The 18,722-nt window shown below is 48.6% G+C and overlaps 1 pseudogene; it reads right to left on the bottom strand.

Moving 5' to 3' along the window:
* Positions 1 to 11,803: 11,803 nt before the first annotated feature.
* Positions 11,804 to 15,583, bottom strand: LOC123130642 (L-type lectin-domain containing receptor kinase SIT2-like; annotated as a pseudogene).
* Positions 15,584 to 18,722: the final 3,139 nt, after the last annotated feature.

Here is an 18,722-nt window from a genome sequence, read left to right as displayed (position 1 = left end):
CCCAACGCACTCCCATCCTCTTGCTCCCCGCACGCTTCCCCGTCGACCATTGCTATCCCTGCCGTTCCCCTGCCCGACCGGGCGTCGGCGAGCTGCTACCACACATGGCCGGAGTATGAATTGAAGTGCTCGGTGGCGAGATGCTACCCCGCACATGGCGTGCAAACCATAGCTGGCAAGGCAAAGCTGGAAGGTAACACTGGTGGCTTCGAATGAGGATGCCACACCAACGTTTCAACTGGCGTCGCAATTTGCTGGAACCAGTGTCTTTTTTGCTGGAACCACACATTTTTTGCTACCATCTTTTTTGATTTGCTAGACCAGACCAAGTTTTGCTACCACTGTATTTTAATTTGCTGGAAGTAGCCTAGTTTTTTGCTACAACCGTCTTCTGGTTTTGCAAAGTTGGACATTTTTGCGACCGGCGACAGCAACTTCAGCCATTTTTGCTACAACCGTGTCAAATTTTTGCTTCAACCGTCTTTGTGTTTTGATACATCCATTCATGAGGCCATGGTGCATTTTTACGACCGAGATGTGACCGGACAACGAGGATGACATTTTTTGTTGCAACAACCTTGTTTTTTGCTACTACCGGCGACGTGTTTTGCTACATCCATTCACGAGGCCATGGTGCTTCAAGCACGGCGGCAAGTTCCGGCGGCATTTTTGCTAAAAAGCTTCGACCGTAGATAATAAAGATTCAAGCGCCCTTGGATTTTTGCTACCACCGGCAAAGTTTTTTGCTACATCCAGCAGGCGGACCTGTGACCTCGCGACGGTGGCGACATCGAGTTTTTGCTGCAATCATCTGTCATTATTGTTACGACCGATGATATTTTTTGCTACGTCCATTCAAAACGATGATTAACTGACTGGGTGCCTATCGCGCATGTCGCCGGTCGTGCTGCTACCGGCGACCGGCACCAGAGCTGCAACCAGCGACTGGCACCGGAGTTGCGACCGGCGACCAGCACCAAAACTACACGGCCCGCCTACTGGAGCTGCAACCGTTGCCACAGGGAGAGCTACAGCCGCGGGCGCATGTTTGTTTGGGACAAAGCAGGAGGTGACAACGGCGATCGGTGACAACGATGGCGACCGACAGCGAGGGCAATGACAGGGAAGACACGTGGGGAGGTGCTCGGGAGCTCGCGTCTCGTCGTCCATGGCGGTGTGGTGGGATTTCTTTTTATATTAAGAAGAGAGACGAGGGAGGAAGAGGCAATCGTACGGCTCCTGTGCAGTAAATCATATGACGCTGGTTCGACTGGCCCAAATTTGGGCCGGCATGCCGGCGCATATCACTGCCCTTGTGCATATTGCAACAAAATAGTCGAGAAAAACTATCCTGTCTCCGGTATCCCCTGTTTTGAGTTTTGAGTTTTGAACAGTACAACTTCCTACATACTGAAATTTGGCCTATGGTAATTTGAAAGTGTATTGCGGCAGCAGCATGAGGATTAGCCTCTATGCTGAAATGATGTGATCTTCGCCAACCCAATCAAGGATGAGGTAGACTGCTGCTGCACTTGCTTAAGCTGATCGGGGACGCATCTGGCTTCAGTATGAATCAAAGCAAATCTTCGGTGGCCTCGACTAGGTGCAATAATGTAGACATCATCCAGTTACTATGACATATCTGAAGGAAATATGCCCTAGAGGCAATAATAAAGTTGTTATTTATATTTCCTTATATCATGATAAATGTTTATTATTCATGCTAGAATTGTATTAACCAGAAACTTAGTACATGTGTGAAGTCGTAGACAAAAAAAGTGTCACTAGTTTGCCTCTACTTGACTAGCTCGTTGAATCAATGATGGTTATGTTTCCTAACCATAGACATGAGTTGTCATTTGATTAACGGGATCACATCATTAGAGAATGATGTAATTGACTTGACCCATCCGTTAGCTTAACATGATGATCGTTTAGTTTGTTGCTATTGCTTTCTTCATGACTTATACATGTTCCTATGACTATGAGATTATGCAACTCCCGAGTACCGGAGGAACACTTTGTGTGCTACCAAACATCACAACATAACTGGATGATTATAAAGGTGCTCTACAGGTGTCTCCGATGGTGCTTGTTGAGTTGGCATAGATCGAGATTAGGATTTGTCACTCCGATTGTCGGATAGGTATCTCTGGGCCCTCTCGGTAATGCACATCACAATAAGCCTTGCAAGCAATGTAGCTAATGAGTTAGTTATGGGATGTAGCATTATGGAACTCGTAAAGAGACTTGCCGGTAACGAGATTGAACTAGGTATTGAGATATCAACGATCGAATCTCGGGCAAGTAACATGCCGATGACAAAGGGAACAACGTATGTTGTTATGCGGTTTGACCGATAAAGATCTTCGTAGAATATGTAGGAACCAATATGAGCATCCAGGTTCCACTATTGGTTATTGACCAGAGACGAGTCTCGGTCATGTCTACATAGTTCTCGAACCCGTAGGGTCCGCACGCTTAAAGTTCGGTGACGATCGGTAATATGAGTTTATGTGTTTTGATGTACCGAAGGTAGTTCGGAGTCCCAGGTATGATCATGGACATGAAGAGGAGTCACGAAATGGTCGAGACATAAAGATTAATATATTGGAAGCCTATATTTGGACATCGGAATAGTTCTGGGAGAAATTGGGATTTTACCGGAGTGCCGGGGGGGGGGGTGGTTACCGGAACCCCCTGGGGGTTAATGGGCCTTGTTGGGCCCTAGTGGAGAGAAAGAGGGGCCGGCCAGGGCAGGGCCGTGCGCCCCTCCCCTTGAGTCCGAATAGGAGAAGGAAGGGGGGGGGGCGGTGCCCCCCTTGCCTTTCCCCTCTCCCACTCTTTCCTTCCCCCTCCTAGTGGGACTAGGAAAGGGGAGTCCTACTCCCACTAGGAGGAGGACTCCTCCTCCTGGCGCGCCCTGCTAGGGCCGGCCGACCTCCCCCCTTGCTCCTTTATATACGGGGGCAGTGGGCACCCCAGGACACAAAAGTTGTTCAGTTGATCTTTTAGCCGTGTGCGGTGCCCCCCCTCCACCATAATCCACCTCGGTCATATCGTATCGGTGCTTAGGTGAAGCCCTGCATCGGTAGCATCATCATCACCGTCATCACACCGTCGTGCTGATGGAACTCTCCCTCGAAGCTCTGCTGGATCGGAGTTCGTGGGACGTCACTGAGCTAAACGTGTGCTGAACTCAGAGGTGCCGTACGTTCGGTACTTGGATCGGTCGAATCGTGAAGACGTACGACTACATCAACCGCGTTCTCATAACGCTTCTGCTTACGGTCTATGAGGGTACGTGGACGAAACTCTCCCCTCTCGTTGCTATGCATCACCATGATCTTGCGTGTGCGTAGGATTTTTTTTGAAATTACTGCGTTCCCCAACAGTGGCATCCGAGCCAGGTTTATGCGTAGATGTTATATGCATGAGTAGAACACAAAGGAGTTGTGGGCGTGGGTATATACATATTCCTTGCCGTCACTAGTTGATTCTTGATTCGGCGGTATTGTTGGATGAAGCGGCCCAGACCAACATTACGCGTACGCTTACGCGAGACTAGTTCCACTGACGTGCTTCGCACACAGCTGGCTGGTGGGTGTCAAGTTCTCCAACTTTTGTTGAATCGGATTCAATGAACAGGGTTCTTTCTGAAGATAAAAAAGCAATCACTATACTACATTGTGGTTTTTGATGCGTAGGTAAGAATGGTTCTTGCTCAGCCCGTAGCAGCCACGTAAAACTCGCAACAACAAAGTAGAGCACGTCTAACTTGTTTTTGCAGGGCATGTTGTGATGTTATATGGTCAAGACATGATGATATATAAATTGTTGTATGAGATGATCATGTTTTGTTGAAGTTATCGGCAACTGGCAGAAGCCTTATGGTTGTATCTTTATTGCATAAGATGCAAGCGCCAAATAATTGCTTTACTTTATCGCTATGCGATAGCAATAGTTGCAAAATCAATAGTTGGCGAGACGACCATATGACGAAATGTTGATAGAGATCAAGATGATGGATATCATGGTGTCATGCCGGTGACGATGGAGATCATGACAGTACTTTGGAGATGGAGATCAAAAGCACAAGATGATGATGGCCATATCATGTCAGATATTTTGATTGCATATGATGTTTATCCTTTATGCATCTTATTTTGCTTAGTTCGGCGGTAGCATTATAAGATGATATCTCACTAAATTTCAAGGTATAAGTGTTCTCCCTGAGTATGCACAGTTGCGATAGTTCTTCGTGCTGAGACACCATGTGATGATCGGGTGTGATAAGATCTACGTTCACATACAACGGGTGCAAGCCAGTTTTAAACACGCGGAATACTCTGGTTAAACTTGACGAGCCTAGCATATGCAGATATGGCCTCGGAACACTGGAGACCGAAAGGTCGAGCATGAATCGTATAGTAGATATGATCAACATAGTGATGTTCACCATTGAAAACTACTCCATCTCACGTGATGATCGGACATGGTTTAGTTGATATGGATCACGTGATCACTTAGATGATTAGAGGGATGTCTTTCTAAGTGGGAGTTCTTAAGTAATATGATTAATTGAACTTTAAATTTGTCATGAACTTAGTCCTGATAGTATTTGCATATCTATGTTGTAGATCAATTGCCTGCTTATAGCCTCCCCATTTTATTTATGATATGTTCCTTGAGAAAACTATGTTGAAAGATGTTAGTAGCAATGATGCGTACTAGCTCCGTGATCTGAGGATTATCCTCATTACCGCACAGAAGAATTATGTCCTTGATGCACCGCTAGGTGAAAGACCTATTGCAGGAGCAGATACAGACGTTATGAACATTTGGTAAAGCTCGGTATGATGACTACTTGTTAGTTTAGTGCACCATGCTTTACGGCTTAGAACCGGGACTTCAAAAACGTTTTGAATGCCACAGAACATATAAGATGTTCTAAGAGTTGAAATTGGTATTTCATACTCATGCCCGTGTCGAGAGGTAGAAGGCCCCTGACAGTACTTTGCCTACAAGATGGAGGAGAATAGCTCAACGAGTGAGCATGTGCTCAGAATGTCTGAGTACTACAATCACTTGAATCAAGTGGGAGTTAATCTTCCCGATAAGATAGTGATTGACAAAGTTCTCTAGTCACTATCACCAAGTTACTAGAACTTCGTGATGAACTATAATATGCAAGGGATAACGGAAATGATTCCCAAAGCTCTTCGCGATGCTGAAATCGGCGAAGGTAGAAATCAAGAAAAAGCATCAAGTGTTGATGGTTGACAAGACCACTAGTTTCAAGTAAAAGGGCAAGGGAAAGAAAGGGAACTTCAAGAAGAATAGCAAGCAAGTTTCCACTCTCGTGAAGAAGCCCAAAGCTAGACCCAAGCATGAAACTGAGTGCTTCTACTGCAATGGAAATGGTCACTGGAAGTGGAACTGCCCTAGATACTTGGCGGATAAGAAGGATGGCAAAGTGAACAATGCTATATTTGATATACATGTTATTGATGTGTACTTTACTAGTGTTTATAGCAAACCCCTCGGTATTTGATACTAGTTCAGTTGCTAAGAGTAGTAACTCGAAACGGGAGTTGGAAAATAAACAAAGACTAGTTGAGGACGAGGTGACGATGTGTGTTGGAAATGATTCCAACGTTGATAAGATCACCATCGCACACTCCCTTTACCTTCGGGATTAGTGTTGAACCTAAAATAAATGTTATTTGGTGTTTGCATTGAGCATAATATGATTGGATCATGTTTATTGTAATACGGTTATTCATTTAGGTCAAAGAATAATTGTTATTCTGTTTACATGAATAAAACCTTCTGTGGTCATAGACCCAAGGTGAATGGTTTATTGAATCTCGATCGTAGTGATACACATATTCATAATATTGAAGCCAAAAGATCCAAAGTTAATAATGATAGTGCAACCTAATTGTGGCACTGCCGTTTAGGTCATATTGGTGTAAAGCGCATGAAGAAACTCCATGCTGATGGGGTTTTGGAATCACTTGATTATGAATCACTTGATGCTTGCGAACCATGCCTCATGGGCAAGATGACTAAGGCTCCATTCTCCGGAACAATGGAGCGAGCAACTGACTTATTGGAAATAATACATACTAATGTATGCAGTCCGATGAGTGTTGAGGCTCGTGGCGGTATCATTATTTTCCGACCTTCACAGATGATTTGAGCAGATATGGGTATATCTACTTGATGAAACATAACTCTGAAACATTTGAAAGTTCAAAGAATTTCAGAGTGAAGTGGAAAATCATCGCAAACAAAAATAAAGTTTCTATGATCTGATCGTGGAGACGAATATTTGAGTTACGAGTTTGGTCTTCAACTAAAAACAATGTGGAATAGTTTCACAAATTCATGCCACCTGGAACACCACAACATAATGGTGTGTCCGAACGTCATAACCATACTTTATTGGATATAGTGCAATATATGATGTCTCTTACCGTTTTACCACTATCGTTTTGGGGTTATGCATTAGAGACAGCTACATTCACGTTAAATAGGGCACCGTCTAATCCATTGAGATGACATCGTATGAACTATGGTTTGGCTAGAAACATAAGCTGTCGTTTCTTAAAGTTTGGCATTGTGATGCTTATGTGAAATAGTTTCAGACTGATAAGCTCAATCCCAAATCGGAAAAGTGCGTCTTCATAGGATACCCAAAAGAAACTGTTGGGTACACCTTCTATCACAGATCCCTAAGGCAAGATCTTTGTTGCTAAGAGTGGATCCATTCTAGAGAAGAAGTTTCTCTCGAAAGAAGTGAGTGGGAGGAATGTAGAACTTGATGAGGTAATTGTACCTTCTCCCAAATTGGAAAGTAGTTCATCACATAAACCAGTTCTAGTGATTTCTACGCCAATTAGTGAGGAAGTTAATGATGGTGATCATGAAACTTCAGATCAAGTTACTACCGAACCTCTAGGACAACCAGAGTATGGTCCGCACTAGAGTGGTATGGTAATCCTTTCTGGAAGTCATGTTACTAGACCATGACGAACCTACGAACTATGCAGAAGCGATGATGAGCCCAGATTCCGTGGAATGGCTTAAGGCCATGAAATTTGAGATGGGATCCATGTATAAAGAACAAAGTATGTACTTTGATTGACTTGCCCAATGATTGGCGAGCCATTGAGAATAAATGGATCTTCAAGAGGAAGACGGATGCTGATAGTAGTGTTGCTATCTACAAAGCTCGAATTGTCGCAAAAAGGTTTTCGACAAGTTCAAGGTGTTGACTACGATGATATTTTCTCACTCGTATCAATGCTTAAAAGTCTGTCCGAATCATGTTAGCAGTTGCTGCATTTTATGAAATCTGGCAAATGGATGTCAAAATTGCATTCCTGAATGGATATCTTAAAGAAGAGTTGTATATGATGCAACCAGAAGGTTTTGTCGATCCAAAAGGTGCTAACAAAGTGTGCAAGCTCCAGCGATCCATTTATGGACTGGTGCAAGCCTCTTGGAGTTGGAATATACGCTTTGATAGTGTGATCAAAGCATATGGTTTTATATAGACTTGCGGTGAAGCCTGTATTTACAAATAAAGTGAGTGGGAGCACTACAACATTTCTGATAAGTATATGTGAATGACATATTGTTGATTGGAAATAATGTAGAATTTTCTGGAAAGCATAAAGGGATGTTTGGAAGGAGTTTTTCAAAGAAAGACCTCGATAAAGCTACTTACATATTGAGCATCAATATCTATAGAGTTAGATCAAGATGCTTGATATATTTTCAATGAGTACATACATTGACAAGATTTTGAAGTAGTTCAAAATGGAAAAGTCAAAGAAGGAGTTCTTGCCTGTGTTGCAAGGTGTGAAGTTGAGTAAAGACTCAAAACCCGACCATGGCAGAAAATAGAAAGAGAATGAAAAGTCATTCCTTATGCCTCAGTCATAGGTTCTATAAAGTATGCTATGCCGTGTACCAGACATATTGTGTACCTCACCATAAGTTTGGCAAGATGGTACAATAGTGATCCAGGAGTGGATCACTGGACAACGGTCAAAAATATCCTTAGTGGAATAAGGAAATGTTTCCCGGTTATGGAGGTGACAAAGAGTTCGTCGTAAAGAGTTATGTCGATGCAAGCTTTGACACCGATCTGGATGACTCTAAGTCTCGATCTAGATACATATCGAAAGTGGTAGCAATTAGCTTGAGTAGCTCCGTGCAAAGCATCATAGACATAGAAAATTTGCAAAATACATACGGCTCTGAATGTGGCAGACCCGTTGACTAAATTTCTCTCACAAGCAAAACATGATCACTCTTTGGGTGTTAATAATATAGCGATGTGAACTAGATTATTGACTCTAGGAAACCTTTTGGGTGTTAGTCACATGAAGATGTGAACTAATCACACAAAGATGTGAACTATTGGTGTTAAATCACATGATGATGTGAACTTTATTGACTCTAGTGCAAGTGGGAGACTGAAGGAAATATGCCCTAGAGGCAATAATAAAGTTGTTATTTATATTTCCTTATATCATGATAAATGTTTATTATTCATGCTAGAATTGTATTAACCATAAACTTAGTACATGTGCGAATACATAGACAAACAGAGTGTCACTAGTTTGCCTCTACTTGACTAGCTCGTTGAATCAATGATGGTTATGTTTCCTAACCATAGACATGAGTTGTCATTTGATTAACGGGATCACATCATTAGAGGATGATGTGATTGACTTGACCAATCCGTTAGCTTAGCACGATGATCGTTTAGTTTATTGCTATCACTTTCTTCATGACTTATACATGTTCCTATGACTATGAGATTATGCAACTCCCGAGTATCGGAGAAACACTTTGTGTGCTACCAAACGTCGCAACGTAACTGGGTGATTATAAAGGTGCTCTACAGGTGTCTCCGGTGGTGCTTGTTGAGTTGGCATAGATCGAGATTAGGATTTGTCACTCTGATTGTCGGAGAGGTATCTCTGGGCCCTCTCGGTAATGCACATCACAATAAGCCTTGCAAGCAATGTAGCTAATGAGTTAGTTACGGGATGTAGCATTATGGAACGAGTAAAGAGACTTGCCAGTAACGAGATTGAACTAGGTATTGAGATACCGACGTTCGAATCTCGGGCAAGTAACATACCCTTGACAAAGGGAACAACGTATGTTGTTATGCGGTTTGACCGATAAATATCTTCATAGAATATGTAGGAACCAATATGAGTATCCAGGTTCCGCTATTGGTTATTGATCATAGACGAGTCTCAGTCATGTCTACATAGTTCTCGAACCCGTAGGGTCCGCACGCTTAAAGTTCGGTGACGATCGGTAATATGAGTTTATGTGTTTTGATGTATCGAAGGTAGTTCGGAGTCTCGGATATGATCACGGACATGACGAGGAGTCTCGAAATGGTCAAGACATAAAGATTGATATATTGGAAGCCTATATTTGGACAGCGGAATAGTTTCGGGAGAAATCGGGATTTTACCGGAGTGCTGGGGGGTTACCGGAACCCCCCGGGGGTTAATGGGCCCTGTTGGGCCCTAGTGGAGAGAGAGGGGCTGGCCAGGGCAGGGCCGCGTGCCCCTCCCCTTGAGTCCGAATATGACAAGGAAGGGGGGGGGGCGCCCCCCTTGCCTTTCCCCTCTCCCACTCTCCCCTTCCCCCTCCTAGTGGGACTAGGAAAGGGGAGTCCTACTCCCACTAGGAGGAGGAATCCTCCTCCCGGCGCGCCCTGCTAGGGCCGAACGGCTTCCCCCCTTGCTCCTTTATATACGGGGGCAGGGGGACCCCAGGACACAGAAGTTGATCAGTTGATCTTTTAGCCGTGTGCGGTGCCCCCCTCCACCATAATCCACCTCGGTTATATCGTAGCGGTGCTTAGGCAAAGCCCTGCATCGGTAGCATCATCATCATCGTCATCACGCCGTCGTGCCGACGGAACACTCCCTCGAAGCTCTGCTGGATCGGAGTTCATGGGACGTCACCGAGCTGAACGTGTGCTGAACTCGGAGGTGCCGTACATTTGGTACTTGGATCGGTTGAATCGTGAAGACACACGACTACATCAACTGCATTCTCATAACGCTTCCGCTTACGGTCTATGAGGGTACGTGGACAAAACTCTTCCCTCTCGTTGCTATGCATTACCATGATCTTGCGTGTGCGTCGGAATTTTTTTGAAATTACTGCATTCCCCAATAATATCTAGGCCTCCCGATATCCACTCATAGAATCTGCTTAGTGAACTTTCAATTCCTCCTTGATAGAATTAGGGCTCGCCTCGCGGGATGGAAGGGCAGGCTCATGACTCTTGCTGGCCGAAGAATCCTCGTTCGCAGTGTACTGTTAGCACTCCCAACCTTTGCGATGACGGTTCTGCGACTGCCAGAGAAGCTTTTGAAGGATATTGACAAGAACAGACGGCGTTTCCTTTGGGCGCATGATGAAGAGCTATCGGGCGGCAAGTGCAAAATCAACTGGAAAATTGTTCGCTCTCCCACTCAAAAAGGCGGGCTAGGCATATAGGACCTCCAACTGTTTGGTAGGGCACTGCGCCTCCGATGGCTCTGGCTGGAGTGGATGCAGCCTGCCAGGCTATGGAAAGCTTTCCCACTCCCGTGTGACAGCAATGACATGGCCCTCTTCGCTTGAGCCACGAGGATCACCATTGGAAACGGGAAGACAACCAAATTCTGGACATGCCGCTGGCTGGGAGAGGAACCGCTCCGCCAAACCTTCCCTCTGCCGTTCAAACGATCCAGGGGCAAGTTCAAAACCGCATCTAAGGCTCTACAAAATGAAAACTGGACCCACAACCTTGGTAATGGGAGATGGGAAGATATAATCCACGACGTACTGATGTTGGCGCGCAAGATCAGGGAGCATGGTGGCCTGGGGAATTAGCAGCAAGTTGATACGTTCATTTGGACGGAGAACGACAAAGGAGTCTACTCCACGAGCTCTGCTTACAATGCGCAGTTCGAAAACCTACCCAACAATGGAATGAAATCATCCATTTGGAAAGTCTGGGCTCCTGGCAAGATTAAAATCTTCTCCTGGCTGATTCATTGGGACATAGTGTGGTGCAACGATAGACTGCAACATCGTGGATGGCCAAACCCATACTTCTGTCAACTCTGCCTCAAAAACCTGGAGTCCTCCGCTCACCTCTTCTGGAACTGCACATTCTCACGAGCAATTTGGGCAAAGGTGGTTGAATGGAAAGTGTGTACATCACTCGCTCCCCGTCTGCACGATCATCGTTGCATGCCTTCGGCAGTCAAGACCATTGTTGCAGCAACGCGCAGAGAACAGGAAGGGAGTGAAGACTATGATCATGGCTACCACCTGGGCGATTTGGATGGAAAGGAACAACTGTTCTTTCAGAAAAAAGACCGTGACCTGGAAGGACGTCATTGATGTCATTCGACGCATGATGGAGCAATGGCGGCTGGCCGGAGCAAGAGCTATCGAGCCCCCATTTGGGGATTTGGGTGTGAGATAAAAACATAGAGATAGAAGGGGCCGAGGGTGACCCCCATGTTTTCTTTTCTGATGTTCCTCTTTTTTTCATCTTGATCACTTGATCAAACTTTGTTTCTCATATGCTCCCTTCTAAATCAATCGAAGCCAGCCAAGCTGGATCTTTCAAAAAAAGTGTATTGCGGCCAAAGGATAATTATTGGGTTTAAAATTCTAATTAACTTCTGGCACTACGCATGCATAATACTAGTAGCAAAACTTATTAAAGCCGTGAATTAAAGTAGCACTAAAGTTATCTTCCTCCCGAGAGGGTGAAAATTGTGCCAAAACTCGACACCAGATCCAGATATGAGATGGCGGATTTGTCGAACCCCTTGTTTTACATCAAGGTGAGCACATTTGTTGGTGTGAGCTCAGGGAGGGGCGTAACACCAGTCAGATAGCACATGACTTGTCCAATGCCAGGCCTCGCGCTAGCGAGAGGGTGTGAGCATATGAGAGCATCTCCAGCTGTTCGGCCCCCTAGGGCACCGAAAAAGAGCTTCCTGGGGACGAGCCGGCGCTCGATTGGCATAGGGGGGCGACTTTGTTCCCAGTCGTCGGCCCACAGGTCGCCCCGGGTGCGGCGATAGTCCATACAAATATATGCAAAATTGGCGATTTTGACACGAACTCGGCGAAATTTCATTGAAATTTGTACAGAAAACATGAAAACTATGCCTAAACTATGACAAACTACGCCTAGCCGCCGCCGTCGCCGTCGTCTACATGCCGAGAAGCCTGTAGAAGCGGGTGTAGTCGCCGCCGTCGCCGTCGTTGTCGCGTGCCTCGCCTGTGCCACCGCCGTCCCTGCTGCAGGCCTGTCCAGGGTCGCCGACATGTGGTGGGGCACTGGACCGCCCAGCCTCGCCCTCCTCGTCGCTGTCAAGGATGATGACGCGGCCCTCCTTGCGCCCTCGGCGCCGGCCTGGAGCTTCGCGTACGCCCGACGCTGGCGACGCACCTGCTCCCGGACGTAGTCCTCCTTCGCCCACTTGAGGGCGGACTCGTCGTCGGGGGCCACCATCTCGACGTGCTCCGGCTTCACCGGGAGCAGCCCCGGTTCGGGCTTCGGCCGGACCAGGCGGAGGGAGCCGCGCGGGGAGGGCCGGTCACCCTCGTTGATGATGAGGGCGTCGCTGCAGGTGCGGAGCCCGAGCGGCGTCTCCTCTGGCTCGGGCTTGACGGGGCGGAGCGCCAGCGAGCCGGAGCCCGACGACGAGGACGACCCCGGCTCCATCCGCCGCGGCGTCCAGGAGCTACCCCGACGGCGAGAGAAGGACGGCCGCAGCGGATACTCGAGGCGCGGCATGTTGCCGGTCTCGATGTGGTCGAGGACGGCCTCAAGGGAGCGGCCTGGCACGCCCCACCACTCGCGCCACCCGTCGGCATTGAGGCGGCCGCAGGGGATGATGCCGTTGGTGGAGGCGATCTGCTCCTTGCGGCGGTGTTGGAAGTACATGGTCCACAGGGTGTGGCTGTCGGCAGCGTAGCGCGGGTCATTCCGCCGCTCCTCCGTCAGGGATGACCGGATGCGGGTGATCTCAGCCCGCCGCGCCGCCCCTTTGGGCACCGGGACGCCGCCGGAGCTTAGCCTTCATGGCCCTGACACTCGCATGTCCGGGGGTGCCGGGTACTCGGCCTCATAGAGCAGGCGCGCCTCCGGCTCCTGGAGGTGGCGGAGACCGAAGCCGTTCGCCGCCGCGCCGTCGCCTGGGAACCTCTCGGCCATCCTTTCGTCGGCGGGAAGAGGGGAGAGTCTTGCTTTCTGCGCCGGAGAGGGGGGGGGGATGAGAGCTGCGGCGTCCACCGATGGGGAGGTCGCCTTTTAGAGCCGCAGCTGGGCTCATGGGCGGTGGCGACGGGCTACATGCCGGTCGACGTGTGGCGGGAGAGGGTGGGACGTGCGTCGCGGCGCCTTCACTGCGCCGCCCGTGAGGCATCAATGGAGGCTGGTCGGCGCGGCAGCACGGCAACTTTCGCATTGATTCCTGCGGGAACCGAGGCGATGATGACGACGAAGCGGCATCTCGCTGACTCGGCGGTACCATCCTCTTTCGCACAAAAAACGCTCGCCCCGGTACCCCCGGGCGCCCCTGGTTCGGCCTGAGTTCACTGACGCCAGTTTCGGCCCGGGATGCGGCTGGGTCGATTTTTGAGCGCCGGTGCTGAAAAATCACCTAGGGAGGGCCTGTTGGTGGCGCGTCTAGAGATGCTCTGAGCCCTAGTGTGAGCACCAGCCTTGTCTGGTCGATGTTGAACTCGCCCTGGAGCCTCGCATCCATCGTCTTCATGAGCGTACCATCACGCCAATGCTCCAGCACCCACTCGACGAGCGCTATCTGTCCGCCCTACGCATTCTCCTTGATGGGTTTCTGTCCGCATGCAACCTCAAGAAGGAATATGCCAAAGACGAGCATGTCGGTCAGAGGGGACGCCCTGCCCGTGCGTATCAACTCCGGAGCCAAGTAACCCATGGTGTCGACCACGTGTGTGGTTTGCGAGTCCGCCCCATGGTCGTACAGCCTTGCTAGCCCAAAGTCACCAAGCTGGGCGTTCATGTCTTTGTCGAGGAGCACGTTGTTGGCCTTGATGTCTCTGTGGATGACAACTTTCTCCCACCTCTCATGCAAATAAAGCAAGCCGGACGCGACATCCTTGATGATCTGAAACCTCAAAGCCCAATTCAGAGTAGGCTAGTCCTCTCTACTGTTATATAGATGTTTATCCAGGCTTCCGTTGGGCATGTAGGCGTACACCAAAAGAAGTTCACCTTTTCGACGGCAGTAACCGAGCAACTCGACAAGATTACGATGTCGGATGCGGCTGATGCTTGCAATCTCAGCTATGAACTCCCTCATCCCCTGTCTTGACTCGTGAGACACCCTCTTCACCGTAACCTCCAGTTTAGATGTCTCAAGCACGCCTTTGTATACCCTTCCAAAACCCCCCCTGCGCCAAGTAGATGCTTGTCCTTGAATCTGTTGGTTGCACGGAACAAATCCTTGTGCAAGAAGCGGTGTGGTCCGAACTCAACCTCCCAATATTCCCGCAATTTAGCGTACCTTGATCTCCTCCGCATGACCAGGTCAAGGATACCACCCAAGCCAATAAAAAATGTGGCCGTGACTATTGGTAGAACGATGTCCAAGACCTTGGACCGAGGCTTCGGGCCAACCCGAGGCAACTTGGGCAGCTTGGCGATGTCGATGGCCGGAGCTTGTCTGCTCATGCCCAAGCTCCAACCGAGAACGAAATGCCGCGAATTGACACGACCGGTCGCCGCCGAGAACCCAAGATACACCAGCTCAGTGAGCACCATGGAGTGGTCGTAGCTGGCCGAGAGGAGTGGCCTAGCAGGTTTGGCCATGTCGAAGGGAGCCAGTGTCACGTTCATTTCCTTCCTCTCCCCGTGGTAATCAATCCACACTTGCATGGCCTCGCGGCTGATGAGCTTCATGCTTCGGAAGTCGCCGCTCTCGTCATCGTAGTAGCCGACGTTGTATGACCGCAGGGACTGCAGGCCGTTGATGTCGATGCCGACGTGGTTGGCGTTGATGTCCTTGAACTCCACTCTCTGGATGGTGTTCAGCTCCACGACAAAGATGTTGTTGCTGGCGTTGCCATCATTGTGGATGTTGGTGAGGCCCAGGTACTTGGCAGGAAGAGCATTGGAGAAGTTCCTCCGCGGGGCGATGACGAAGGCCATGCCATGGGTGCTGAAGTTAGGGTAGACGGAGACGATGCCGAACACGAAGGCGACGGAGAAGGACCGCACCTTGCCATCACCGACACCGATGGTCGTGGAGTCGCGGAGGCGGAGGGGGGGCGGGTGGAACGCGTGGCCTTTCTGGTACGCCGTGCCGTTTGTCAGCTCTAGGAGCCCGTCCGGTGTGATGGTGGCGGTGTCATCGATGGCGAGGTTGGAGCCACTGAATCCAGAGTAGATGAATTAGTCGTTGGCGGTGGTGATCAAGGCCGCGAGGTTTAGGCCCAAGGAGATCGTCAGGAGAAGGCGTACAAGGGAGGGCATTGTTTCTTGTTGCTAGGAGCCTTAGTTTGACAGTGCAACGTCTCGGCTGCTAGAACCAGGAAATGTTTTGGAGTTGTACTTTCATCGGCTGCGTAGCATGTTGGTGTGAACTGTGAAGAAGAAATATCCTATGTATTCCATGATGTGCAGGGAGGCACGAAGAGAAGACCCCTGCGTCGCTCGTACTGACGGCTCGGGGGAACCTAGTACCGCCGGCCCTCCCGTCCAGCACCTCTCCCTCGCCGCCGCTAACGGTCTCTATCAGGCAAAGCCCAGACAGTGCCGACAACGGCGGGCCTTTCCATGGGCACGGCTCCTCTCCCTCCCTGACGGCAGCGCTGCTCCGATCTGGCGGCGGCGTGGCTCCGATCTGACAGCGGCGGTGCTGCTCAGTGTCGGGTGTGGTGAGGTGCTCCGCCCGGTGGTGTGCCCCGGCTTGCAGTGATGGCTTGGGTTGTCGATCCCTCTGATCTGATCTGGGTGGGTTGGTCGAACTCGGCCCAAAGTTGCGGTCGGCTGAGTGCCTCGTCGGCTGATGCGGCATGGGGTTCTGGTTGGCAGGCTTCAGGCCATGGATGTTGGAAGGCACACGACGGCGGGCTGGATCGGGGTGGTGTGGGGGCCTGCTGCCATGGAAATAATGGTGGATGTCCTCATGCTCTTTTCGTATCATGGCGATGTCCTACATGATCTGTCCTCCTTCATTCTATCATCGACGTGTTCTGGAACTGCCGTCGGAGATCCTGCCTAAGATATCTGGATCGGATAGCATTCGATCGTGCATGCCATATCGGCCTATGAGGTTCCATGACGGTGTGGCGCGAAGCTCTATTGTTTGTTGACACCATAGGACATGTCGGCTTCTTGATTTCTATGGCGTAGACAACTATGAAGAAGGTCATGGCGGCTGATATCGAAGGGTCAGTTAGACGGGCGGAGCCTTCGAGGTGATGGAGTCAGCCGGGTGTTTGGTAACTCTCAGGAGCAGCAGTGTAAGTTGGGGCAGCGGCACTGGAAGAATTCATTTTTGGTGGTGCTCCTTGGGTACCAAGTCGTGACTTTCAAGGTGAAAACCTAAGGTCTGGCCTTCATTGGTTGTACCTGACAATTGCCTTGCTGAAGGAATTGTTTTGAGAGCTTGGACTTCTTCAGGGTGAAAACCTAAGATCTTGGATCAAGCAACGATGGTGCTTGTGCACTGTTTCCTTGTTGGAGGCATTGCTTTTGAAGACCTTTTATGTTTTCCTAGGGTGTGTTTGGTTGGGGTCATGGACTAGAATGGCATGGGTCCGACCCATTCCGAGGCCTCATTCTTGCGTTCAGTTGGACATATGGGACGACACCAATTCGTTCCCGCGGATCGAATATTCGGTCCAGATGCGGAATGAGGCAAGACCTCGAGAATGGACGGACCATGCGGAACCGCTCACCCCTCGCTCTCTCGCAGCCCTATCACCTCTCACTCCGAGGTGCACCGCCTTCCCCTCCTTGATCTGAGCCTCGCCGGCTGATTCCTCCCTTCCCCGCCGGCCAATCCATCTCTTCCCCTTCGGCTAGTCCATCCCTTCCCCATCGACCACCTCCTTCCTTTCCTTGCTGCCCGCTGATTCCTCTCTTTTCTCTCATGATTTTCAAAAAAACAAGGGGGGGGGGGCTCGATCTGGATCTGCGGGTTCTATGGCTTGCAGAGGAATAGCAGGGGGGTGGCTTCCAGCGGGCTGACAACGGCAGCAAAGGTTCAGTAGAACAACACAATTTCAAGGTACAAATCTCATTTCCTTCCCCTTGTATATGCTGTTGCTACTCATGGATAAGCCCAGCCGAGAGTGATAGACAGACATGGAAAGGTTATTGTGATGACTCATGGTTGTTTTGATTCACTTTTGTTGCTTGTGTTGTTAAAATTAGTGGTCACTTTTCGTAATTTGTACCAAAATACATGTTGTCCAGTGTATCTTTGCAATATATATGTTGATGTAAGCATCATTTGTAGCCATATTTTTTATTGTATGCATCACTTGTAGATGGTCAAGAAGATGAACAAAAGAAAAAATATGGTTAGGGGAGCTGCTATTTTTGTTGCACTAGCTGCAATGGTAGTCATTATTCAGGCTATGATAAGGAATAGAAGACCACAGATTACCTACGGGCTGATGCATGAAAGAGATTGAATCAGATTTGATTATCTAAACCAAAAAATATGGCAAAGTGATGTGTTGTGTAAACATATGTTAAGGTTTGAAAGAGCTGCTTTTTTAATTTGTGTGGCATAACGAGGGACCGCAAGTTGCTAGAAGACGGTTCACATGTATGGCTATCAACTGTGTGCGCCATTTTTATATCTTGAGCTTGTCAATATATATTGTTATGTTGTCTCTCTTGAAAATAGAAACAAAATGCTGCCAAATTTTTGAATTTATGCCATTCCATTTTTCATTCCATGCTTCCAACCAAACACCGAACAGAACCAACCCGTTCCTCACTTTTACTACTACCAAGCAGAGGAATGGAACGGGCCTGTTCCTCTAGAATGGAACCATTCCATTCCATGACAGTTGGTTCCCCAACCAAACACACCCCTAGTGTTGCATTTGGTGGTGGTTTGTATGCGGCTACTCAGAAAAGTCATCGCTGTGGTGGGACCTTTGTTTTTTATTTCTCTTCTATTTTTTCTTTGCCTGTGTGCATCCTAGATGTCATTACGATATTTTGTAAGTGCAGAGGCTGGGTGTAATTGGTATCTGCGTGATATTAATATATTCCTTTTTGAAAAAATGACTTGTAGGGAGAGCAATTCAACTATGCAACGGGTACGTGTCTCGTCGGTTGATTGAAATCGAGAAAGCTCGGCACGCTCCAAGGACGCCATAGCATGGCTCGTCGAGGAGCGGTGCATGATGGCCGCGTCGCGGAGTGGTGCGATGACCGTCATGAAGTGAAACGCGACCTGACTGAATTACACGAAACCACCGTAATTCTGTCTCGACTCGCCGAAAAGACGTTTTCTTTTTTCAGAATTCCAGCACTTTGCATCGCCTTCTTTAAAAAATAATAATAAAGCAGACTGCTCGTTTGACATGTTTGACACCGAAACTGACAGGTATGGCCCGCTTTTCAAGTGCTGACATGGCCGGGGGGG

The sequence above is a fragment of the Triticum aestivum genome, chromosome 6A (genome assembly GCF_018294505.1).
Source record: "Triticum aestivum cultivar Chinese Spring chromosome 6A, IWGSC CS RefSeq v2.1, whole genome shotgun sequence".
NCBI lineage: Eukaryota > Viridiplantae > Streptophyta > Magnoliopsida > Poales > Poaceae > Triticum > Triticum aestivum.
This window is presented reverse-complemented; position numbering and strand designations above follow the sequence as displayed.